At 42.9% G+C, this 25,943-nt stretch overlaps 1 pseudogene; it reads left to right on the forward strand.

Moving 5' to 3' along the window:
- The first annotated feature begins 15,269 nt into the window (after positions 1-15,269).
- On the forward strand, positions 15,270-15,585 carry LOC103563813 (large ribosomal subunit protein eL42-like; annotated as a pseudogene).
- Positions 15,586-25,943: the final 10,358 nt, after the last annotated feature.

Here is a 25,943-nt window from a genome sequence, read left to right on the forward strand (position 1 = left end):
AGCAAAAAAAACAAACAATCCAATTAAAAAAATGGGCAGATGGGGGCCTGCCTGGCGGCATAGTGGCATAGTGGTTAAGTTCGTGCGCTCTGCTTCGGCAGCCTGCGGTTCGTGTGTTCAGATCCCATGCATGGACCTATATACCACTCATCAAGCTATGCTGTGGTAGCACACCCCCATACAAAATAGAGGAAGACTAGCACTGATGTTAGCTCAGGGACAATCTTTCTCAAGCAAAAAGAGGAAGATTGGCAACAGATGTTAGCTCAGGGCCAATCTCCCTCACCAAAAAACAAAGTGGGCAGAGGATCTGAATAGACATTTTTCCAAAGAAGACATATAGATGGCCAACAGGTACATGAAAAGGTGCTCAGCATTACTAATCATCAGGGAAATGCAAATCAAAACCACAATGAGATATCACCTCACACCTGTTAGAATGGCTTTTATCACAGAAACAAGAAATAAGTGTTGGTGAGGATGTAGAGAAAAGGGAACCCTTGTGCACTGTTGGTGGGAAAGTAAATGAATGCAGCCATTATGGAAAACAGTATGAAGATTGCGCAAAAAATTAAAAATAGAACTACGACATGACCCAGCAATTCCACCTCTGGGTATTTATCCAAAGGAAACGAAAACACTAACTCAAAAAGATATCTGCACGTCCATGTTCATTGCAGCATTATTTACAACAGCCAAGATATGGAAACAGCCTACGCGTCCATAGATGGATGAGTGGATAAAGAAAATGTGGACTATAAACACAATGGGTTATTATTCAGCTAAAAAATAAGAAGGAAATCTTGCCATTTGCAACAACATTGATAGACCTTAAGGGCATTATGCTAAGTGAAATAAGTCAGACAGAGAAAGACGAATATTGTATGATCTTATTTATATATGGAATCTTTTTTTTAAAAAAACATAGATAAAGAGAACATTTTGGCGGTTGCCAGAAGCAAGGGATGGGGAGTGGGCAAAACAAGTGAAGGGATCAAAAGGTACAAACTTCCAGTTATAAAAAAGTAAGTTCTGGGGAAGTAATGTACAACAATAGTTAATAATATTGTATTGCATATTTGAAAGTTGCTAAGAGAGTAAGTCATAAAAGTTCTCACCACAAGAAAAAAAATTATCTAACTATGTATGGTGACGGATGTTAACTAGACTTACTGTGGTAATCATTTCACAATATATGCAAATAATAATAAAGAATAAATAAATAAATATATCTTTCACATATATACAAATATATATACAAATATCAAATCAAAATAAAATAAAAGACAAGGTGTTATTTGAGACTTACACTATACTTCAGCTGTTGGGTTTACAGTCCTCACCTCATAGCTGGTATGTCTATTTTTGGGTGTGCTGAACTTTCACATAAGCTTTCAGGAGTGTGGATACATCTAACAGTAAGGGATTACCTGCAATCTAACTTTTTCCCTAGCTGTGTCCAATCATGTCCTGCACAGTGGGGCACTCCAAGTAAACAGCCAAGCCGCCACAGACCCAGGTTGAGGCTCACCAGGAAGCACCAAAACCAAGCCTCTATAGAGTCAGATGGCACCAGCCAGGTCAAAGTGGGGCCCAAGTCCACAAACCCTAGAAGCCTTGAGGGCAGGAAGGAAAGTTAGGCTACTCCTGCCAGACTGGCTACAGGGACTAAGCCAGAGGGGAACTACGAAGCCTCCTCACAGAAGGTCTGAACAGACCTCAGTGAGTACCCACAGGAGTCTCCACTAGTTCTGAAGGAGCAGTAATTAGCCAGCGCCCAAACACAGCATAGGGCTGCTCTGGAAATTCCTTGTTTGAGAGAAAATGTGACATCTGAATTAGGATTTGTACTGGTCTGGTCTGGAAATCCCTAGTTAAGAAAGCACAAATGTCCTTTCATAGTTAATTCTAGAGTATAGCTGTCCAAGAAAAATAAGATGTGAGAAATAAGAAAAATAACACATGTAATTTTAAATTTTCTAGTAGCCACATTTAAAAAGTAAAAAGAAATGGATGAAATTAATTTTAATAATATATTTTACTTAACCCAATATATCCAAAGTAATATCATTTCAAAATATAATCAATATAAAACTTACTAGTGAGATAGTTTACATTACATTTGTCATACTAAGTCTTCAAAATCCAGTGTGTTTTTTACACTTACAGCACTTCTCAATATGAATGCTAAATTTTCATTGTAAATACTTATCTGTATTTAGGTCATAAAATTTACAGCTGAAAAAATAGATTTGCATGCCCAAATTGTGTCAAGTATCCTTAGAAATTTTCCAGTAACTGAACAGAGCATCGGTATCAAAATTTAAATTTATTAAAATTAGACAAAATTTTAAAATCCGTTCCTTAGTAATATTAGCCACACTTCAAGTACTCCGTAGCCACATGTGACTAATGGCTCCCATAATGAACAGCACAGTTCTATCAGACTGCATGCTTAGCAATTTTCACAAAGAACCGCTACTAACAGCCACTCAGGAATAAACAGTAACATAACAGAAATAACAATCCTTTGCTTTTGCAGAATCCTTGGAGATTTATAAAATGCTATATAAACCCAATGGAGTATGGTGGACCGTATACGGGTTTTGACAGGAAAAATATTTGAGTTCAAATTCCAGCTCTAACACCTCCTATTTCAACTTTCACATAGGCCTTGCCCAGCCCTGGTTTCCATGTATGTAAAAGGGATTAATATTATACACCCCATCAAGCTCATGGGGTTGATTTGAGGATCAAATAAGATGATACATGGAAAAATTATTGAAAGTTATAGAGATGTTAGTTGTCATTATTATTGTAACTATATGAGGTGGGTATTATCGTCATTTTATAATAAGAAAACTCAGTCTCGAGAATTTAATTAAATAACCCAAAGTCACAAAGCCAGGACAGTGCAGAGGAGAGACCCAAAACTGTATCTTCTAGCTCCAAATCAAATATTTTTTCCACTATTGGTACCACACGTTTTATATAAAATCTAAACACAACTCCAATCTCAGGATACTTAGAGGTTAAATAAAGAAAAAAAATTTGAATCAAGAAATTAAGATTCAATATAGCAAAACAATGGAAAAAAAAGAGAAAGTCCCAACATGCTCTAAAAAGAAATACTGACCATGACAGGAATGACCAGTTTTACCAAATAAAGTTCTAAAGGCTGGTTTACCAAAGTATTTCTCAAGACTGTCAGAAAAATGCCAGATATTTCTCAAGGGTTTTCAAATACTGGTGGCTATTTGTCCTTTAAAGAAACATTATCAGCTCTTGCAGAGACTCAGACATTTCCTGAAAAGGTATAGAACCTTTGGGGATAGGTCAGAATCAAAAGACATTTCTAAACCTAGCAACATTTCCAAAGACAACTATTGTTTGAAACCTGAGGTTTAAATATCAAAAGGACTGCTTCTTTTAACAATGTGAGAATCTCCTTGCTTTACTGCACTGACTTATCTTGAAGTCAAAGGAGACGTTTTATGAGTAAATCTTTCTGTGAAAGTAGAGAATTGCTCAGTTAACAACAAACTGGCTATCTTCCAGGGGCCAGGCATTATGCAGAGTACTGGCAGAGGAGGAAGCATGATGAATCATAAACCCCAGTCCCTCTCCCATGTCCCCCTGGTCTCAGCTGATGTCCTCGCTTCTTAGTTCATGAGAAAAGTGAAACATCAGGAGACAACGTCCCAATGCTCCCACCACCAAATCTACCATCTTTCCTACAACTAGACCCACACACTCTGCCTTCTCTCCAGTTGCAGTGGATCATGTTAGAAATAGCAAGGGCAAGAGCTCTACCTCAAATTTGCCTTCCAAATCTCATGTGAGTGCATCTGTGAGGTGGAAGCTGACTTACATCCAAAACTCTAGCTACAAGGGAGTCAGGGATCATTTTTCTCACACCCCATATGCAATCCAGTAGCAAATTCTGATGATTCCACCTTTAAAATGTATTCTGAATCCAACTATCTCTCACCTCCTCTACCAAGAGAAACTGTCCTAGTCCAAACCACCATCATCTCCACCCAGACAGCAGAGCCTCCTAACTGGCTCCTGATTCCAATTACACCCTTTACAATCTATTCTCCAAACAGCAGCCAGCATGATATTAAAAACTAAATCAGATCATGCCATCCCTCTGCCCTCAACTCTCCAATGGCTTTCCACAGCCTCTCCTAACACAACAGGGAAAAAAAATAATAATAATAAATAGCCATGCTTTCCAGGAGAAATGCAGGAGCAAAAAAAGCATGACCTGTACCTTGCTTTTGCCTTCCAAATCTTAGGTAAGTGCAAGTGATTCGTGGAACCTGAATTACATCTAGAACTCGAATTGCAAGGCAGGCTGTGAAAAATGTAGCCTCTCAGTATAGGAAGGCCCTGGAAAAGAGGTTGGACTATCCACCATGTGCCCACGATGTTCATTGCAGCAGCATTTAAAAGAGCAATAAATAAATAGAAAACAGACTACATGCCCAAAAGTAAAGAGCTGGTAAAATAAAGTGTACTACATCCAGGTAACAAAAACAACATGCTCACTTTTGAAGGACATTTTATCGATGAAGTGAAAAATCTTACAATATCTCATTTACCAAAATAAAGTCTGGTCAAAAAGTAGTACATACAATCTGATCCCACTTTTAGGAACAACTAGGGAAATTTAAATATGGCCTATATATTATTTTTGCAGCTATAATAATAGTATTGTGATTATGTAGGAGATCCTTGTTCTTAAGAGCTGAATGCTCAAGAGTCATGAATTTTTAAATTACTTTCAAATAATTCAGAAGCAGAGAGACAGAATGTTCACAAGTGATGAATCTAGGAAAACGATATATGGGTATTCATTGTACTATTCTTTTACCTTTCTGTTCGAAATTTCTCAAAATAAAAATTCGGGAGAAAACTGCTGGGGAACAGAGACTAATTTTATTTATTTGCAAGGCTGCTCCTAGTTCAGGCTGTTTCCTTTGCTCATGCCACATGTTAAAAAATTTGTGCTCTCAGATTGCATGTATACAATGTTGTCATCTCCAGTAACCCAATGTGGGTTTAGGCTGCTCTTTCTTTCTTTTCCCATTCTTTTAATCCGTTCTGAGAAACTACAAATGTTCCAGGGAACAACTCATACGGGAAAAATTAAATCAGTGATGCCAAATGCATGGCATATATGCCACCAGAACCCCTACCACACCAATGGCAGTCATCACTAATCAATCAAGGTACTCTTTCCTGCCAAACTTCATTCTGCCTCAGAATCCTTCTCAACACCACTCCAGGTAAGCTTTATTAATGCATGGAAACTGGCACATGAGATGAAACCTTTGCCATCCATTTATTAAAGTCTACTTTAGCAAAACCTAAAAAAAGCTATGATTGTCATGAGTGTCTCTGAAGCAGCTGTGCAAAAAAGAGCTCAGAACCTGGAGCCAAAGACCTAAAACTCAAATCCACCCATTGCCTCTTACTTCTTGGACTGTGGGAAAGCTTCTTACGTTCTTTGGCCCTCAGTTTCCCCATCTGTAATGAACTTTCCTCACAGGGGTATCAGGTAGTTGAAATGAGATAATGAACACTTTGTAAATACCAAACCCATTTACATATGAAGAGTGGCATCTTGAAGACCAGAAAATTCACTCTTGGAAAAGCCAATTGTTAGAGTATTTCTTATAATTCAGAATAGAAGATGAGTTCTAAAAGCCTGAAGTAAGTGTTATTTGTTTTTATTTTTATTTTTTTTAAAGCCAACCCAGAAACAGGGCAAATTCTGAATGCTCTTTCTCAGTGTCCTTTGCTGGTTCTTCATTTCTCCGACTTCTGAAAGTCTCAGGGCTCAGTTTTTGCTGTTCATTCTATAGACAATTTCCTCTAATCTCATGGCTTTAATTACAGTTCATAAGGTGTTGACTCCCAAATTTTGAATCTTATAAAGAGAGTTTTGGCCAAGGCTCCAAAACAACAGATATCAAATACTAAAGGGGCTGATGCAAATCACTATTTTCAAGGTGGGTATCTGAGAGCAGTTTAACTTGGGCCCCTCACTGTAATCAAGGTCATAAAATGGTCCCCTTCCTAGACATTGTGAAAGGTTTTCTTTGAAGAAAGCTGTGCGGTGAATAAATAGCTCCTCTCCCTGGAGAATAGAAAGGGTCGGGGTGGGGCCTTCCCCCCCCAGACCTTCTCCACCCCCCACCTCCCGGTCAGCTCAGAATCTATCAGTGAGCATGACTTGGAGAGCTGATCTGTGTTCCCAGCAGTTTGGAGAAAGGAGGCTTGGGGAGCTGCTTACTTAACTGAAGTCTGACTCCCTCCTGAGGAATCTAAAGGTAAAAGGCTGCTAAAGCAGAGGGGTAGCAGAGAAGAGATATTCCCTCGCGCATCAGCCAAGGCAAGAGGTGGGCCACGCAGGAGAGTCAGCCAGGAGTGTTATTCTTGCTCAAGTCTTCTGCTTAGTGGGGTGATGGGACGGTAAACGAGAAAGTCTGTGTAGAGTGAGCTGCAGGAAAATCAGTGGAAGCTGGAGCAATGAGATGCATCACCCACACCAGTGGTGTTGCAGAAAGAGGAGCCACAGCAGGGGAGCAGCCACAGAAGCCACAAAAGAACCAAGGAAGATGCAGCTTTAAATATGAGTCAGCCCCAGGAAAGTGAAATCGCATTAGGACAGTCCCAGCCAAGTAAGAACTTTCTACTCTCTTTCCCCTCTACCCTCCAAGGTCTCCAGCTCTGGAGTGGCTGAAACCATAGCTAATGAGGAGATGAGTAAGAAAGGGAAAAAAGCCAACCATAACTTCTCCTCCAATGGGGATGGCCAACCTGCTACAGACCAAGCTTGAGAGGTTTGAAAGCAGAGGAAGTCGGAAGCAGAAGAAACATGACCTTTTAATGAATATGTAAGTATTATTAATAAACTGAACTGGACATTCTTATTTCTGAATCAAGACTCTGATTTCTGACTTAAATAGAACCTACTTAAAGAGATACTTAAAAGTAACTGATTGGCATCAGGTTGTGGTGAGCAGATCAAGCCCTTGCTCAGGTATATAACCAGAAAAATCATGGCGCCTGTCAGAGTTTTCACCCAACAGTAGGGAAAGCTGTTCCTCCACCGAATAAATGTTAAAGGGACATGAGGACACAAAAATAAAATTGCATTCTGACTGATTCCCAAAGCTGGGCTTCTTCACAATACCTGTTATGTTACACAATGCACTATCACAACACCTGCTAACAGTGGTATCATGGGCATCTCAGAACTATCACACCCAAAGACTAAGTCTTGATTTCCATCCCCTAGACCTACTCTTCCCATAGTCTTCCCCATGTCGTTAAACAGGAACCCCATCATTCCACTTGGTCAGGCCAAAATCCTTAAAGTCATCTTGTATCCTTTCTTCTTTTTACATCCTAATTCCAAACCAGCAGCAAATCCTACCAGCTCTACTTTCAAAAGCTATTCTGAATCTAACCATTTTTTACCACCCTCTGATCTAAACCACAATTGTGTTTCCTCTGCATTACTGCAATAGCCTTGTAACAGGTCTTCCTGTTTTTACTCATCTTTCTAAGCTCTGCTCTCAACACAGCAGCCCAAGTGACCCTTGTCAATCATGTAAGATCAGCTCAAAATGCTTCAATGCCTTCATTTTTAACTTAAGAAAAAAAGCAATTTTCTTAGCATGCCTACATGATCTAGCCCCGTATCCTTTTCAAAACTCATCTCCTACCATGCCCCCTTGTTTGCCATGACCTGGCCACAATGGGCTCCTTGCTTTTCCTCAAACTTGCTAAGCACTCTTCCACTCTTCCTTTACACTTGCTGTTCCTTCTGCCTGGAATTCTCTTCCTCTTTTAGGTTTCTGTTCAAATATCACCTTATCAGAAAAGCTTCTCCTAATTGCCTAATATAAATAGCAACTCCACCCTCCTCTTCTCCCCTACTCCCTTCTCTCCTACTTCTGAACTCCCTATCTTCCTCCTTTCAGTATAGTAATATCCATGTCACTTAGAGCTACCTGAAATACTTATACATTTATTTGCTTGTTTAGTATCTGCCCTCCCTACTAGCATGTCAGCAATCCAAGACTAGGACTTTGCTTTGTCCACTGTTGTAGGCATTCAACTTATATTACTTATAAGAGATCCTAAGCTACAATAATTTTACATAAAAAAACTTCCATGGCCCCTTGTAATATTTGGAATCTAATTCTGAAATGGAGGAGAGCTGGGCCCTCTCAGCCTCCTCCTGACTCCTTTCAGGCCTACCCTCCCCCCATCCCATCTCTCAAGAGGAACACACCCCTTTCCCACCCTGGGAGCCTTTCCAGGAAGACAGACGGGGTGGAGGGAGCCCACAGGGTCTCTCCTTGGCAACTGTGGCTGCACAGCAGGACTTGACTCTGACACATGCAGGCACTGGGGCCAGATCCGGGGCTCTCCAGGCCTCTGTTCTGACCGCCAGACAAGAATGTCTGTCTCTGTTAATTTGACTTAAGCTCTGTTTAATTACTAACTTGGTAGTTTCTGCTCTCTGCTTAGCTGCTTGTCAAGTATGTGGCACTTTTGATAATTTAAGGGTTGGAATTTAGTCTATTTTTGCAATTGAAAATCAGCCTGGAGCCAGAGTTTCCCTTTTATTCAGAAAGACGAAACAGACGGCACATCAAAGGCAGGCATACTGTAATTTGTGTTTTCTGATACACTGAAAGGAGGCCTTTGCACACTGGCTGCTTGGTGTCATTTGGAAACGTCTACTGGGCCAGTAAATATGAAGTCTCATGCTTTCGTATCATTCATTTTTGTCTTTCTGTGCCCAGCTTGGTCAGAAAAATTACACAGTAATGTCAGAAGGCCATAGTGAGAGGCAGCCTGGACAATGCCCAGAGAATATGAGGAGTGGAAGCTGGGGCCTAGGTTCCAGGACCGGCTCCACAGCCTTTGGGCTCAATGACGTGAATGCTTACCTAAGATAATTTTAGCTGGATTGATGAATTCTACAATATTTGTTCATTCAAACCAATATTTACTTGGTACCTCATAGATATCAGGCACAAGGGTCACACAAGTGAGAAGATATGGTCCCTGTCCCCAGGGAGCACTCAGTCTGATGAGCAGACAGATAAGGAAAGAGACAATCTCAGTCCACACAACTGTTGTAACCAAGGAGAGCAGAAAGAAACTGGGAGCATGGGGATTAGAGGGAATCTGTTTACTTGAAGGGTGGGTAGGTATTTACCAGGATTCAGGAAGCAGACTCAGGACAGAGAGGTGAGCACATGCAAAGGCCTGAGACAACCCATGCTAAACAGAAAAAGGAAACTTCAGTCTTGTTTATGTGTAAGGGGAGTGAGGCTGAGGAGGATGTGCAGGCAGGGGACTGAGAGGAAAGGATGAGAGTATAAAAGTCAAGAAAGTGAGACTTGACCTACTAGGTTAAGGACTAGCGGTTACGTTATGGAAAAACCTGGAAGTCCCTTGGTAAAACGGGCATGATAGAAATAATAGCTAACAATTATCAATCTCTTATCACCATGTTCTAAGTACTTCCCACTTAAATCTATGGGGTTCAGAGACGCTAAGCTACCTGTGCAAGATGATTCAGCTGGGAAGAGGTGAAGATGGGAATTTGAATGCAATATGCAGACTCCAGAGCCCGGCCTTTAAGCATCACATGGCCTTGTGAGGACTTTGCAAATATTAAATGATCTAACGAATATGAAAGTACTCTGCAAACTGTAAAGCGCTGCCCAAATGTAGCCATGGGTATTTATTAGTTTTGCTCCAAGGAACCTCCAAAAAGAAGATCTTTCTTCTTCATTGATATTTGATAGTGCAACACTGAGCATTTTCTTCCAGGCTCAGAGTAGCAAGCAAGAAAGGCTGTGAGACAAATCACTCTGGATGAAAGGAAAGGAAGCCTGGGCTTTCATGAGTCACACTGAGGGATGGAAGAATGATAAAACCAAATGAAGCAGCCCTTCTGAAAGCTTAGCCTGTGCTGGCATCTGCTGGTACCCGGGGAAGATGTGCCAGCTTCATCAGGGAATTATCCCCTGGAGAGTAAACGCTCCAGAGCAATTGTATGTGTGAAGGGGATGGCGGGGGAGGAAAGGAAGAGTTGCAGCTGGCCTAAAAGGCACTAGGAGATTTCTTTTTCTTACCTGAGAGACTGCTGTGTGACTGTGGAAAAAACTTCAACCTGGAATTCACTAATCATAACCATTACTAAGCACTTCCTATGGGCATGCATTGTACTGAGGGTCTCACACATCTTCCCCAAGAACAGCACCCTCAGCCTCACCAGCTCTGCAAGATGTCATTCTCCTTGTTTCAGAGAGGCAGACAGCTCAAGGAGGTTACCTGATTGGACCATGATCACATAACTAACTAGTAAACTGCAATCCTAATTTAGGATCAAAATTTAACTTAATTCATACTCTACAACACCAGGTTGCTTCCAAGAGACTTAAGTTCGAAGGCTAATTCTCCCAATTGCTATGTCTGTGATCCCGGCCCTGTCAATTCACCACCAGGAGTTTTGTTTTGATAGACTGATGGGTTGATACCACTGCCTTATTCCAGAAGAGATTTAACATGGCTGCCCTAAATCCTTGTCTGTAGTCCGGGGAGAAACTACTCCCAAAGCCTTTGTAGAGATCCTGAAAAAGGAATTAGGTCTGAAACATAAATAACAATGTAACTACCTTTCAAACTCAAGACCTGCTACTTCATAAAATGTATCTTTGAACTTTATCCTCCAAATACAAATGAGAATTCTAAAATGCCCCCTAAACTCGTTTCTGAACTTACCAATATGGAAACCTCTGCCCTAGGTCACTAGTCATTTAATGTTCACACTCTGGAAAATTCTCTTCACCCTGAGTGTGTCCAATCAAAAATCTAGAAAACATTTTCTAGAGCTCAGTTGAAATTCAAAGAAAACAAAGATATTAGGTTGAACCATGTGAAATTACAAAAGGAATTCAACATAATTGATGCAGGTCTTCAAAAAGACAGTTCCTTTATCCCTGCAAAAGGAATAGATATGCTCATCCTGGGGCAAACATCAGCAGGCAGGCACAAGAATCACCTGGGTGATTGTTTAATATGCAGATTCCCAGGCCCACCAGGAGAAATACAGATTTAGTACTGAAGTTGGGGTGGGGTAGTTGAGGAATTTACCTTTTATTTATTTTTTTTTTAAAGATTTTTAATTTTTTTTCCTTTTTCTCCCCAAAGCCCCCTGGTACATAGCTGTATATTCTTCGTTGTGGGTCCTTCTAGTTGTGGCATGTGGGACGCTGCCTCAGCGTGGTTTGATGAGCAGTGCTATGTCTGCGCCCAGGATTCGAACCAAAGAAACACTGGGCCCCCTGCAGTGGAGCACATGAACTTAACCATTCGGCCACAGGGCAAGCCCCAGGAATTTACCTTTTAAAAAGGCATCCCTGGGGCTAGCCCAGTGGTGCAACGGTTAAGTTTCCACCTTCTGTTCGGTGGCCTGGGGTTCGCCAGTTTGGATCCCAGGTGCAGACATGGCACAGCTTGGCCAGCCATGCTGTGGTAGGCATCCCACATATAAAGTAGAGGAAGATGGGCATGGATGTTAGCTCAGGGCCAGTCTTCCTCAGCAAAAAGAGGAGGATTAGCAGCAGATGTTAGCTCAGGGCTAATCTTCCTCAAAAAAAAGGCATCCTAGGTATCCCAAGGCAGGGAGATTGCTCTAGTGGGAATTCCCCTGTTGCATTTTTGGACCAGAAGAATACTCTGTTCCCCAGTACTCAGAAGATAGCACCCAAGATGCTGCATTTCTCAGTGGGCATCCTTAGTCTGCCTGTAGGCAGGCCAGTTTGAAGACCTCTGCTGAAAAGTGGGCAAGAATGAGGTGACAGTTTGAAATTCAACCTCCACAACTTTCCAGCTGTGAGAAGTCCTTTGAATGCCCAGCTTTTTGTTTTAACGATCCACTCCCCACTTTTGTTGGTTTTTCATTTGGTTGCCTGAAATTAACAATTATTGCAAGGGGATCTAGACCTGTTTGTGAATAGCTGCGTTTGGGTAATGTGCCCAGCCCACCACACCCGTCCACCATCCAGGAGAGCATTACTGCAGCTCCTTTGTTGGTTTAAAACTATTTATGCCCTTCTTCCGCATCACAGACCCAAACCAAAGCGTCGTTATTTCTACTATGTTTGTTTTGCTACAGAATGGTAACATTTACATGGAAATGGGTCTTTTTCCCTATCCTGTAATTTGGATTGTTTAGTTTTCCTTTTTGGACATCTTTGATGCTGCTGAAGAAAGAAGTCCGCAGGAATCTGGTGAAAGGAAGAGAGTGGGCTGCAGGGGGCGGAGTAGGCAGCAATGTTGTTTGCTTCTGTCTCCCTGGCCCCCCACCACCACTTCCCCTAGATGGACGAAGCTATCTCCTTCCTGTTTCTGCTTTCTGCCTCCTACAGCTGGACTGAAATATGTCAGCCTTTAGGGCTGGAGCTCCAGCATTACCACTTACCCAATACCACAACCTGAGCAAGTCTCTCTCCCTCACAAGACCTCGTTTCCCATGTGAACTGTGAAGGTATATAACCAGATGATCTCTAAATTCAATTATTTTCATAAGCCCATTGGGCTGTCACTCATTCCACTGTGAGGTGACCAGAAAACAAACCGTTTACTAGCCATATGACTTTAGGCAAGTTATTTAACTCCTCTGATAGACCAGCAAAATGAGTCATACTCCTTTTTCTACCTCTGAAGAGGCAACCAAGTTGCTTCCTTACACTGAAGGCATGAAAATATTAACCAACCCGTGTTCTCTCAGAGGTTCCTGAGTTCCAAAGACGATGCCATTACTGTATAAGGTTTTCCAACGACTTTCCAGGCTTTAAATCCTCTATCACATGGCTACCACACCAACCACTCCCACTGCCATACCCACTAGCCGCTATGCAACCCTAAAACCTCCTAGGTTTAATTTCTGCCTCTCCTCTCCCACTTATTCCTTGCTTGGAGGATTCTGTGAGAAATGCAATTCCACTTCTACGTATGCACTCTAGAGAAGTACTTGCAAATGTCCACAATAAGGCATACAGAAGGATGTTCACTGGGGCCTTGTTTATCATAATGAATAACTGAAAACAAATGTCCATCAACTTAAAAAGAAAAACTGCGGGAAATCCATTTAATGGAATATAGTCATGCATTGCTTAATGATGGGGATACATTCTGAGAAATGTGTCACTAGGCAATTTTATCGTTGTGCAAACATCATAGAGTGTACTTACACAAACCTAGATGGTATAGACTACCACACACCTAGGCTATATGGTACTAAACTTATGGGACCACCATCATATATGCAGTCCATCATTGACTGAAATGTCATGTAGCACATGACTGTACTATGTAGTAGCTCAAATGAATGAGACAGATCACAGGTGCTAACACAGGCAGACTGACAAGATATATTGCTGAATTAAAAAAGCATCTACAGAAGGATATAGAAGTATGATATCTTTTATGTAAAAAAAATAAACTATACATATTCTAGGTGTATATATATACATATGCACATGCACACACACAGACATATATACACACATCGTAAATGCATAGCAAAGGTTTGGAATGATGTATAACAAACTGGTAACATTGTTTACCTTCAAGGAAGCAATGGTCAAAGGGACTTAAGACTATGTGGAATGTTTTAATATTTTTACTCAAAGAATATAATCAACTATTACTTAAGAAATTTACAATAAACTTGAAATAATATAGCCTCTAAGTAATGACAATAGCTCAAAGGATGAAGGGAAGGAAAAGTATCTCCCTGTAAAATTCTTACATTATACATGAAGTGGTATAATATTATTTGAAGATGACTATTGAAAAATGTGATAAATTAAAGATGAATATTAAAGATGAATATTTTAAATCCTGAGACATCCACAGGGAAAAAAAGTTAATAAAAAGAGGTTTAACAAGACAAGAGTGAATACAAAATAGAATCATAAAAAATAATCCAAAAGCAGGTTGGCAAAGAGGGGGAGAGAACAGATGGAACAAACAGAAAATAACTAGCAGGATGTTAGGTTTAAATATAACTATATCAAAAATAACAATGTAAATGGTCTATACACCCCAATTAAAAGGCAGAGATTGTCAGATTGGATAAAAAAGCAAGACCCTACGAGTTCCATCGACAAGAAATTCACCTTCAATGTAAAGAGATAAATAGGTTATAAGCCAAAAAGATGGAAAAAGGAAAACTTTTTCCTGTTTCCAAACTCTAAACAAAGGAAAGCCGGAGTGCCTTTATGAATGTCAGACAAAGTAGACATTAGAATAGGAATATTACCAGAGAAAAAGAGAGTCATTAGATAATGATAAACAAGACAATTCACTGACAAGACATAAAAATCCTAAAGGTATATACATCTAACAGCGGAACTTCAAAATGCATGAAGCAAAAACCGATAGAACTGATAGGAGAAACAGACAATTCCACAATCATAGTCAGACACACCAACACTCCTCTCAGTAATAAAAGCAGCAGAAAGAAAACCAGGAAGGATATAGAAGACCTGAAGAACACTAAAAACCAACTTGACCTAACTGATATTTATAGAGAACTCTATCCAACAAACAGCAGAATATATATTCATTTCAAGTATACATAAACCAGTCACTAAAACAGAACATATACCGGGTCATAAAACAAATCTCAACAAAGTTGTAAAAATTGAAATTGTACAAAGTATCTTCTCTCACCACATGGAATTAAATTAGAAATCAAGACTAGAAAGATACTCAGGAAATTCCCCAATATTTGTAAACTGAAAACATACTTCTAAATAACTCAAAGTCAGGGGCCAGCCCCATGGCCTACTGGTTAAGTTTGATGCACTCCACTTCAGTGGCCCGGGTTCAGTTCCCAGGCGCCGACCTACCCCACTGGTTGGCAGCCACACTGTGGCAGCATCCCACATACAAAATACAGAAAGACTGGCACAGACGTTAGCTCAGGTGAATCTTCCTCAAGCAAAAAGAGGAAGATTGCCAACAGACGTTAGCTGAGGGCCAATCTTCCTCAGCAAAAAATAAAAAAAGATAAAGTCAAGTGAGAAATTATAAAATAATTGGAATTGAATGAAAATGAAAATACAACATATCAAAATTTGTGGGATACAGATAAATTAGTGTTTACAGGGAAAATCACAGCATTAAAAATATTTAGCAACAGTGCTCCTGCAAACATGGCTAACATTTCTAAAACCCACCAGACTTTCTGTAAGAAGTGTGGTGAGCACCAACCCCACAATATTACACAGTACAAGAAGGCCAAGGATTCTCATGTGTCCAGGGAAAGCAGTGTCACAACAGGAAGCAGAGTGGCTACGGTGAGCAGACTAAGCCAATTTTCAAAAAAAGGCCAAAACTACAATGAAGATTGTGCCAAGGCCTGAACGCATTGAGCCCAACTACAGACCTAAAAGAATGCTGGCTACTAAGAGACGGAAGCATTCTGAACTGGGAAGAGATAAGAGAAAGGGCCAAATGATCCAGTTCTGAGCTTCATCTTTTGTTTTATTATAACAGCAATAAAATCTTGGGGTTGTGTTCACTTAAACAAAATATGTTTATATGAATAACAATGGTCTCAAGTCAACAACCTAATAGGTATTCACCTTAAGAAATTAGAAAAAGAAAGGAAATATAAACCCAAAGCAAACAGAAGGAAGGACATAATAAAAATATGAGAGGCCGGCCCGGTGGTGCAGCAGGTAGGTTCACATGTTTCACTTCAGTGGCCTGGGGTTTGCTGGTTCGGATCCCAGGTGCGGACATGGCACAGCTTGGCAAGTCATGCTGTGGTAGGCATCCCACGTATAAAGCAGAGGCAGATGAACACAGATGTTAGCTCAGGGCCAGTCTTCCTCAGCAAAAAGAGGAGGATTGGCAGCAGATGTTAGCTCAGGGCTAATCTTCCTCAAAAAAAAAAAAAATGAGTAGACATCTATGAATTAAAAACCAGAAAAATAATAGAAAAAAAGGTCAATGAAACCAAAAGCTGTTTCTTTGAAAAAAAGACAATTGATAAACCACTAGTCAGACCAATCAAGAAAATAAAGACACGAATTGCCACTATCAAGAATGAAAGAGAGCCAACCCTGATGGCCTAGTGGTTAAAGTTCGGTGTGCTCCATTTCAGAGGCCCAGGTTCAGTTCTAGGGCCCAGAACCACACCACTCAACTATCAGTAGCCATGCTGTGGTGGCCATTCACATAAAAGAACCAGAAGGACTTACTGGAATATACAACTATGCACCGGGGCCTTCGGGAGGAAAAACAAGGAATGAAAGAGGGGACATCACCAGATCTACTAACATTAAAAGAACAACAAGAAAAAATTACAAACAACTATGCCAATACATTCAACAACTTAGAGACGGACAAATTCGTTGAAAAAAAAATACAGCCCTTGACCTCCTGCAGTACACTGTGAGAACTTTATAGAGTTTATACACCTGCACAACTCGAGGTGGAGAAATCATAACCAGTGAAGACGTGGAAGCACTTAAAACAGGCATTTATTACTTGAGCAGAAAATCGCAGAGTAGAGAGCAGCAGAAGCACCTAAAGAAGCAGGGAGCAGCCGGCTTGGTGGCACAGCAGTTAAGCGGGCACTTCCGCTTCGGCGGCCCGGGGTTCACCAGTTTGCATCCCAGGTACGGACATGGCACTGCTTGGTAAGCCATGCTGTGGTAGGCGTCCCACATATAAAGTAGAGGAAGACGGGCACAGATGTTAGCTCAGGGCCAGTCTTCCTCAGCAAAAAGAGGAGGATTGACAGCAGATGTTAGCTCAGGGCTAATCTTCCTCAAAAAAAAAAAAAAAAAGAAGCTGGGAGAGATCAGCAAGTGGCAGATTAGTTAAAAGAGATTAGCTAAGAGACGACTGCATAGTTGGGTGACAGAGGATGAGAGCCTCAACTGCCAGGGTGGTAAGAATTGACAGGAGAATAAAAATTGAGAAAAGTCAGCGAAACTTGGTGACTGTCTCACGGCAGGATGGAAGAGGAGGAGCACAGCAAGGCTCTTCTGGGTCTGCCTTGGGGACCAGGAACTAGGAACTGAGACTGAGCACAGGAGAGCCAGAGCGGCGGGTAGCAGAGCAAGATGACAGGCTAAATACACAGATTCTGGGTTTGGGGTGCCTGCGGGATGTCAAGATCGCAGCTGTTCAGCAAGCATCTCGATGCATAAAACCCAAGCAAAGGGCGGAAGGTCAGCACCGAGAGAAGCTCCGCACGGGCAGATGTTTCACCTAAGGGACCCCAGCCAAGAGGAGAGAAACGGCTTAAGGGCAGAACCCGGATTAGGAAACAATCTGAGGTTCAGGAAAAGCTTGATGAGTGTTGGAATAAGACAGTTCCTAAGCAAGCACGATTAAGCACAAAGATGTTAAGCCACGTCTTACAACATCAAACACGGAATCAACTTAAACATCAAAAAAATACGGAATGGTTCAATTAATACGAAAGGCATTTAAAACGATGTGTAGGAAGAGCGCACAATCATGCTGAAATTGCTTACGATAAATTGTTTTCCCACCTTTTTAAAAATATACGTCTATACAATAATTTAAACGCTGTACACATACGCAGAGTCTGCAAGGCACTAAGTACTTTGAGGTTTGGAGCCTACGGGGTGCTGCCATCTGCTGTGCCCCACCTTGCGGATTCGCGAGGTAAGGCTGACTCGAGAAGGAACCCGGTCCGCAGCAGCCGCGCACAGCGTTGCCCTCCCGCTGTGGCGACGCCCGCACGGCCCAAGCGCGCCTGACACGGAGCCCGCCCCCGGGGCCCGCGGACGGCGCCGCCCATCGGTACCTGCGTCGGGAGGGCGGCTCCCCGGGTCCGCGGGGCTCCACGCGGCGGGGCGGGCGATCCCGAGGCCAACCCGGCTCTCCTGCCCTCGGCCCCGGTCTCCTCCTCCACCGTCGCGCCGCCCGGCAGGCCCGTCCCCGGGTGCGCTCCGAACCAGCCCTCTGGCCTCGCCGACGGCGCCTCAGACAACAGCTCCCGGCGGGGCGGCGGGCCCTCGAGGGCGCGGTCACCGGTCCCACGGGGAGCGCGCGTGGCGCTGCAGCGGAGCCTCGGGGCCAGCCCGGCCCTGGCTTCACGGCTCCTCCGGCTCCTCGCACGCCCTCCCTCGGTAGGGGTGCCGCCCCGGTCCAGCCCCGTGGAAGGGGGTCTTCGGGGGCTTGAGCCCAACGACCAGCCCAGAGCTGGGCAGCCAGGGCGGGGGTGGCGGCCTCAACAGACAGCGGTCGGTGTCACGAGGTGACGAGGAAGGTGACCTCCGCGCAGTTCAGGCAGAGGCCGGGCCCGCGCTCAGCGTCTCTGAGGCCTCTCAGGGCCTTCGCAGGCCGCAGCCTGGCCCACGCGGCCCCCAGGCGACGCCCCGCGGGCTGAGGTGGAGGGACAGCTGGTGGAGCGCCGCAGGCCGGGCAGGTGGAAAGCCCCCTCATGACGGCATCTGTGAGGCTGAGTCCTCAGTTCTAGCTGCCACACTCAGAACTCTGAGGAGAAGCGGGTCGGACCACCACTGGTGAACGGAGGCCAGCCCAATGCAGGCCCCGCCCCGGATGCGGCCCCGCCCAGGATGTGGCCCCGCCCCCAGGCCGCGCTGGGCGGGGCCTCTCCTCCAGACGGCGCAACCCTTGTTGGTTCGTTTCACCAGAAGGTAATTCACTTTTAACTAGGTGCAACATACCAGGCCAGTAGTGAGGGAGATAAAGAAGGTCCTTGTTCTCAGGGAAGCTAGATAGTAGCCCCAAGTTACAACACACTGTGACAAGAGTTGTGAGGGGGAAGTGAAGGCACCAGTCCCTTCCTGGGAGGGTCAAGAAGGGTCTCCCAGAAGGACGACTCTTTCACATAGCAGTAAGGAAGGAGGACAGGAGGGGGGGATGCAATAGTTTTTGAAGATTTGATGATGAAAGTTCCCATCTGAAGGTTTATGGTTCCTTGCAAAAGCGGGCCATGCTGCCAGTCTGTTGCCGGGGTGAGGAAAGTGAAGGAGGTTTGATATCATTTTGAGTAGGATGAAAGGGAGCTACTCAAGGACCAATGATGTAAGCTGCACAAGGGCAGGGAGCTCTGTTTGTCTTACTGGAGTATCCCAAATGCTTGGAACAATGACTATGATACTTCACCCAAAGACGACTCTGGTTTCAACTGGATATGGACAATGCACAGTTGACGTAGTTTTCTTCAAGCAACCTTCTTGCTCTTAACCTTGTGTCCTGGGACAACGCCATTGAAACAAGCATCTCTTCCTTTTTTCCAAGCGACTTTTTGTAGAAGTCTATTCCATCTAGGGCAAAAACTAAGGCTCTTGTTCACTCGGGTGTCAGCTAAGTCCCTGGTCTGGGAGCGTGATTGTTTGTCTTGGACGGTCCCTAATCCTACCTCCCCTCCTTGATGTATTTATGTTTTGGATCTCCTAAGGTCCTCTCTCATCCTTTGCAGCTCTGTTCTTTTTCTGGCTTTTCCTTGGGGCCTGAAGCTTAGGGACACAGGGCTTCTGCTGACCCAGGCTGCTCCAGAGCTGGGGATTCCTTGGCCTTGACTATCTCCCTGGGCTGTTTAACCCTTGAAAGGATTCCTAAATTCATCTTCATCATCATATTCCTAACATGGAAACTCAACTTAGAAAATACTGTCCTTCTTCGGTGAGCTCCTTCCCTCTGGAACTTTCCCCCAAGGGCTAGGGCTAGGCTTTAAGGTGGGGACAAGTTCTGGGGCTGAGGAAGCCAAGGGGGTTGGTTGTCTGCATTCGGATTGGGGGAGGAGGGCATTAGAAATTGAATAAGAGAAAGGGAGACTGGTGAGGAATGGCTACTAAAGAACAGGAGAGTAGTCAGCAGGGACTCGCTGTGCAGAGAGGGGAGACCTCTGAAGAGCTAGCTATATTTCTGCTGCAGTCTCCCAAGGTTTTGGGATTTGGAAGCTCCGACAGACTATGCAGTTACTCTGGTTGACCTTCATATCTCCAGAAGCGTTGGAGAGCTGTGGAGTAGTGCTCAACAGCAGGTGAGGCTAAGGGAGTCGCAGAACAATGAAGTTGGTAGTATGCCCTCTGTTGTATTAGAAATGACCCCTTCTTCTTTCTCCTCCCAAATCTGGAAATCCACACTCTTTGTGACTTGTATCTCCAGGAGCTTCTGGAGAGTAAGGCCGAGGAAAGAATGTCAACGTGCTTCCATACGTCTGGTTGCAGCGTCTGCCCAAAGGCAGAACCCGACAGATGGAAAGAAAAGAGCTCCTGCTGAAAATCACAGTTAAAGAAGGCAGGGAGAAACAAGTCCTCAGCAGACACCTGCCACCAGGAGAAAGTAGGAATAGGCAAGTTTTTGGAGCAGTCAATGTCTGAGGTTGTTGCAACAGAAGCCAGACAAAAGGAGATTTTCTGGAGATGAGCTCTCTGGGATAGTGTTCAGTAGGATTGAAATCAAGCCAAACTGAGTCATTGTTAAAGTAAAATCTGGCAATGGTGGAGTAGAAACAGCGGGGGGCAGGGGGAGGGGGCGGTGACAGGCAAATGAATCAGAAGGATTCATGGAATGAATGAGATATTGGTGAGAGATGAGACTTTGAGATGCTAACAGAAAGAGTAGGATCATAGGAAAATGTGGGATCTGGTTGGGGAAGAAAGTCTAGTATCTGAGTGTGATCTAGGGGAGAGGAGGAAGGGTAAGTGATGGGGTTAGAAGATGGCCCATTGAGACTGTAGCTCCAGAGGCAAAGGGATCTGGTACCCAATGTTGAGACTGAATAAGGGAAGCTGAGGAGCAGGGTGAGGTGGAGAGGACCTTGGTGGAAAAAATGAGAAAGCTGGTAGTGGGGGTGAAAGAAGGATAAGTGAAAGATTAGGAAAGACCAAGGCAAGGAGGACTCTCAGGCAGAGGAGATAAAGCCATCCTGAGAGTGGAAAAGGAGATGAGCAAGAATGTGGGAGCCAATGGCAGAGCCTCTGGTGGCAGAGAGAAGACTAGAAATGGAGGTGAAAGGAATGATGAGGGAGTGGGACCCATTATGAAGGGCAGGGCACAATGAGAAGAAAACAGACTATGCGAGAACAGAGTCAGACACAACCTAGTTAGCAGCAAGGGTTGATGAGGCTCCGTACGATCCTGGGAAGAGAGGCCAATAAATAGGCCAGAAGTGAAAAGGCTCAGACAGAGGGACTGGTAATTGGTCTTCTGGAAGGTCTGGTAAAAGGGTGAGGCCAGAGTTAAAGGAGGCTCGGGCAGAGGAGCTGTGGGAATCAAACGGGACACAGCAGGAGCATCTTCCTCAGGCTTCCCAGCAGCAGGTCAGCCTCCACGATGATGCTTTCCAACCCTACCTGCAGAGATTTGACCCAGCGGTTACCCAAACTGCAAGAGGCTGCAAGCTGCAGCCAGGAACAGAATGGGAAGAAGAGGGTCTGGCGAGGGTAGGGGCACCTGAAGCATGCCATGCTGCCCCTTCCTGTTCCCCCACATTTTAGACTTCATAATACTCCTTTTATACCTCACCCCCAGGCTTGCCTTCTTATTTCTGCTCCCTATGGGTTCCTCCTTCAGGAACAACCCCAGGCTGCACTGGGGCCCTAAATTTGCATAGCCTATGCTAGGAAGTGGGAAACAAGAAAGAAGGGAAAAAATTAATCACTTCCAGAAAAGGTCCCATGCCACCACAGCTTCTTTCTGGTAAGTTTCACAAGCCAGTAAAACAAGAGACTGGGTTACATGTCGAGAAAGCAAAAATTAATTTGGCCTGAGAAACTGAAAATCCGCCACGCCATTCATCAAGCTGGGAAAACAGACACAGAACACAGATAAAGCCAGCTGCAAAGTTAGCAGAAAATTCTCTTTCTCCCAAGGAAACACTGCAGCTGTAAAGTGTCCTAATAACACTCAGTAGCATGACTGTTACTTTATTACTGAGAAATCTTATTTTCTAAAATCAGAGTTTATCAGAAACTTTGCTTTTGAAATCACCTCAGTAAGAACAAAACATCCCGCTCTTACTTACTGGATCCAGTTCACTTTGACACAGAGCAGCCGCCCTGATTTCCAACCCAGATGCAGATTCAGATACGGGGGTTTGGGATACAATATTCCACATCTATCGTAATTTGCAGTTTCTAAGGAAAGGAGACCCCGTGTCCACTTTGCCATCCAGACCTGATGTCGTCCTGTACACACAGCCCTGCTTTGCTTTAACTTAGCAAAATACTGTTTCATATAAATCTCACTTGATGCCACCCTTCCCCAAAACCATATCCTAAATTTTCCCTTTCTTGGTGACACACCACATGGTTCCCCTGGTGTCTGACCTCCCTTGTTGCAATGAGCCAATAAACCTGACTTTGTCACACTACAGCTTTTGCTCCCAGGGTTCTGATTAGGACATTTGGAGGTTCTCTTGATATTTGGTCAAGACTGTCCCTACTAAGGATCGGCCTCGTTAACTCAGAGATAATGTGCATATCCGAGACTCCTTGGGTCTGAAGACATTCAAAGTCTCTCCCTCTTTGTGTGGTTTTGCACTGAATTTAGACTCTGGTTGTCTCTTTGGTCCTTCAATATCAGTTTATTATTCACCTCCTGGAATTTTTGGTTTCCAGTCAGACTTCGGTGTTGCCAGTGAAATCGGGCTTTGAACACCATCTCCTGCCTTCTGTTTGTCCACCATCTTCTGTTTGTCTCTAAGAACTTTCCCCAGTCTTCTCTGGGTATGAGAAATCAGCTTTGGGAAAAATCTCTCCACACATACCATGAGCCAGGTGGCTGCTGATTTCTCAGGTCAGCAAGTCGAGGCAGCTTAACCCTAGGGTTGAGGACTCGAAACACAGTGATATTTTACTTTTGATCAACAGTCAAGCAATCTCTCATGGGCTTGTCTGCTAATAAGCTTGTGCTACCTCCTGGCATAACTTCACTGAAGATAAATTAGAATTATAGTGGCCACTTGGGGAACCTTGACATGAACAAGAATGTTCATTTGAGAAATGCCTGAGGCAAAAAGGAAAAAGAAACTCTCAGGAGGAGATTGTATAACCAGTTTGTCTAGAAGAGAGAGATCTCTGTGATTAATGTAGATTTCCTCTCTATTTCCATTCTTTAGGGATTAATAAGCACTGGCTTTTAATTATGGCTTGATAAAATTGTCAAGGGCTTGAGTTACTGTTTAAACCAGCTGTACTGACTTTCTTTTTTGTGTCTGTGTGTATATGAAAAAGGTTTTCCTGCATCTAAACTTTGTCCCTTCTCCTTACAGGGAGAAGATAACCTTTTGTAGTGATAATTTCATATTTTTCTAAAGCCACCTCTCACTTTTTTGTTGTTATTGTTCTATACCTCATTTTCCTCTCACTTGGGAAATTTTAAAGATTAATTCCTCAGGAAAAAAATCATTGTCATTATTTTGCATACTAAATAGTTGAAAATGTCTAAGAAAAAAGTCAATAAACTGTTTATTTTGCATTATAAAGTGCAGACAAATGTATTTACATAATAGCTTTCATTACTATAGCTATGAGAGAAGAAAAGATCTTAGCTTTAATATAAGAGCTTTTAAGTTTGATTTTAGGATTATTTAAATTTTGTTAATGAATACTAAGTTTATAAACTATATTTTTAAAAGTATTCTGTAATATTTCTGAGAAGTAAGTTTTGGACAAATTGGAATGAGTTAATCATATTGATTAAACACAACCCTATGTTTATATTTTGCTGGTTTTATTATATAAAATTAATGCTATGACAAAAGTCTAGTTTATATAAGACTAAGATTAAAGCTTCTCAAGATTTAAACTTTCTAAATTTTGTATGTTGGTTTTATGGGAGAAGACAAGAATCATTCTTGGAATAAATTTTTTAAGATTACAAATATAAAATTGTGTTTAAGTGCAATCATAGGACAGATGTCTTTTAAAGGCTTCTCATCTTGTAAAATCCTACTACAAATCATGAGGACTTGATGTTTTAGCTAAAATTCTAATTTCCAAATACTGACTTAACATGTTACAACTTTAAACAATGCTGAGTTACTTGAAATATACTATTTGGATACCTTAGAATAGTTTCTAAGCTAAAAACCATATGTATTTATAGTTTTAATTTATCCTTATTCATATGCATCATATAAGGGTTCTAGGTTAGTAGACTGTGTAAACGCCTTTGGATGATGTGTTTATTTTGCATCCTGAAAATGTAAGGTTAAACTTTGGGTAGAATAATCTGTATTTATCCCCATATCTTGTACTCTTCTCTCTTTCCCCATTGCCACTACCCTCGTAGGCGGCCCAGCGTTGACTAAACAAAACCTTACCTTTTAATGCTAGACCTTTGTTCCTCTTTTTGACTCTGCACTGATCTTAAGAGACTAAAGTGAGAGGCTAAGACTGAATTTTCACTCTTCTCTCTCTCAGGCAAGCTACAGACATTCATTACTCACAGATAATCTGATTTTCTATATTGAATTAATAGAGCTCTGTGATCTATCCCTGTTATTCACTTTAAAGTGGATAAAAATGTTTTCTACTTTTCCTTCTTTGAAAAGTTCAAAAAGAGTTTTCTGTATGTCATGCTCAGTTGGTTTTTTCAGGCCCTATCCTCTGCAGATGAATGGCACAGATTCCCACAAGTGCAGGCTCATGTGTACTCCTCCACACAGGACTCGCCCCTGATGCCAGGGCTTGGACTCTAGCACCTGATTCAAGGCTTTCAAAGGCTCAGAGCATTATTCTCCATATCAGCCCTAACGCAAAGGGAAGCCTTGGCCCAGAGACACCAGAGATGGAACCGTGACCACTGAATAAGAACTGAGGGACTCTGTCCTCTTACAGGTATCCTGAACTCTCAACAATCCAATCCACGGCCAGTGACTCACTGTGATCAGGGTTTTATCATGGAGCCCTCTACCATAACCAGATAGAGGGCCTGTGAGCTTCAAATATAAAGCCTGGTTCCCACTCCCACCCCAGCCCTGTTCCCCTCAATGACAGTTCTAATCTTTCCTGAGAGTTTCCAACTCACTTGGCTCCCTGTGCCAACATAATTGCTTAGAAAAGGAGGAAGAGGAAAAGGTTAATTTGTGCTGCTAGCTGGCTCTAGGGTTCCTTTGCCAAATTGATGCGTCCATTTTTCCTAAATGTTAGTAAATTTTGATTCCTCTATTAATAGCAGAGGAATGGAAAAACAGACCCCATACTACACAGAAGGTATAAAATGGAAATAGTGTTCCAAGACTCAGTGAGATGCATCTGAAAGCAGAGTTCACCTGAAGTGTACATCAGCCTCAGACAACTGAGCACTGAGAATATGCCCTGTAGACTAGAGCTCTAGGCCCCCATCGTGGACTATGAGCAGTGACAGTGCTCTTGAGGGTGGGAGAGGGCCCTTATGGAGAAAGGTGACCCCACAATCCCTCCTCACAGCATCCAGCCTGGTAGATCCCTCCACCCGTCCCTGGGCCTTCTAGATCCTTCTATCCTTCTCAGGGCCTTAGTATTTTTCCAATTCAATCCTTTTATCATATCATAGATACACTGTAATGCTATTTTCTCTTTAGTCCTCCTACAATCCAGATATTAGCTAGGTTGTCCATCACCTCAGCTTTGATCCTACCCATTATATAGCCTTTGAAAATCTGAAGTTCTTCCAGGAAATTTTGCTAATTCCCAGGGAATTACATTCTCAGGATTCCCTCTGTTCTCAATTCCAGCTTCCCACCTTGCACCAACCCAGACAAAGGACACAACTCTATCTTCACGTTCACCCAAAAGAGTCCACTTTCACATAAAAGCATTAGTGAGCAATGTAGCCTTTACTAAAGATATTGTGAGGGTGATGAAGAGGGCCAGGGCAGACCT

Source organism: Equus przewalskii, chromosome 26, assembly GCF_037783145.1.
Source record: "Equus przewalskii isolate Varuska chromosome 26, EquPr2, whole genome shotgun sequence".
NCBI lineage: Eukaryota > Metazoa > Chordata > Mammalia > Perissodactyla > Equidae > Equus > Equus przewalskii.